Source organism: Galeopterus variegatus, unplaced genomic scaffold, assembly GCF_000696425.1.
Source record: "Galeopterus variegatus unplaced genomic scaffold, G_variegatus-3.0.2 Scaffold1552, whole genome shotgun sequence".
NCBI classification, from domain to species: Eukaryota; Metazoa; Chordata; class Mammalia; order Dermoptera; family Cynocephalidae; genus Galeopterus; species Galeopterus variegatus.
The window spans coordinates 287,327-288,770 of NW_007727663.1; the positions used below are offsets into that span (position 1 = coordinate 287,327).

Below are 1,444 nucleotides of genomic sequence, written 5' to 3' on the forward strand. Positions count from 1 at the left end.
CACTCAGTAGGTGCTCAATAAATATTTGTTGAAGGAATAAACAAGGGAAGAGGAAAGGAGGGGCTTCTGATCCTTTCCTTAAGGGAAAAAGGTTACTATGTAAGTTTCAAAAAAAAAAAAACGTGTGTGCAGGGAGAGGATACAGTCAGGAATAATGATGAGAAAGAAGAGATGTGAAGTGTTGACGCTGAGCATCCAGCTCCATTCTCTGCAGGAGGTGGCCTCCCTCACTCACGCCAAGGCCCTGCTCAAACCAGAGGGAGAAGTGAACAGGCAGTTAAGTTTAGTGGTTAAGTACTCAGACTCCAGATTCAGGTTAGAGATAGAATGACATCCAGACCTTCTAGAAAGAAATAATATTGAAAAAAATAATAACAGCTACCATTTACTGAGTGCTTTCCATGTGCCAGGCACTGTGCTAAGTGATTTAACATATTATTTTATTTAACACTAATTTTAAAATTATCAGTATTGTTCAAATAGTTTATATTTTCTATATTAAATAATATAAAACATTATTTTCAATTATTTGCAATTTAAATAATAAGTATTATTTCTTAAATGAGCTAAATATTCATAGTGAAGTGCTGTTTGCATAATGAAATAATCATCTCATTCTTTAAATTATCACCCCCATCCTATGGATAAGAAAACTGAGGCTCAAAAGGTTTAATCAGCTAGCAGAACAAGGCCTTGAAATGGAATCCAGCATTTTCACATAGCAGCAGTGAATATTTCTCTGTAAAATGGACATATTAGAAAATGAGACCACACCATCTGGTATACAAAAAGCAGTCAATATGAATGCCAGTGCCCTAAGTCAGAGTTTCCAAGTTATTTGTATTTAATTTTCAAGTGTAATAAAAGTAAAATAGAAACAAATATAATGAGGACAAATGTTTAGGGCTACAGAAGTGATTCTAGAGGGTTCTCCTGGGGAAATGAGCTATGTGATAGGAAAGGCATGATGGCTCAGGACTTAAAGAGACCTCAGTCCTACTTAGCTCATCTATTTAGCTCCAATGCCTGGTTCACAGTAAACACTCAATACAGGATAGCTTTTATTATTTTGCTCTAGAGGTATGCAATAAATGTCTGTGGAATGACTGAAACTCTCCCCATTTGAACACATGGGGCCCCCAGAACATTTGACTTGTGTTGAGAATTCAATAAGAAAACACAACCCAGCACTTGCCATCGTGTCTGGTACATGACTGGTGTTGAATCAATGGTAGCCTTGAGCATCTCTCTTATCAGAGATAAAAATCTCAAAATAAAGTCACTGGGGGTAGACCGTATTACGTTTGCTAAGTATTCCACTTTCCTACCCTGCACTGCTCCTGCCAGATGCCCTGATGAACTCAGGAGTAGCTGAGTGACTTGCTTTGGCCAATAAGCTATTGCAAAAATGCCATCTCCAGGGCCGGCCCGGTGGCGCACTGCT

At 38.2% G+C, this 1,444-nt stretch overlaps 1 protein-coding gene across 1 annotated transcript in view; it reads right to left on the reverse strand.

Moving 5' to 3' along the window:
• TMC7 (transmembrane channel-like 7) overlaps positions 1 to 1,444 on the reverse strand; it is a 53,588-nt gene that overhangs the window by 26,414 nt on the left and 25,730 nt on the right. The window lies entirely within an intron of this gene.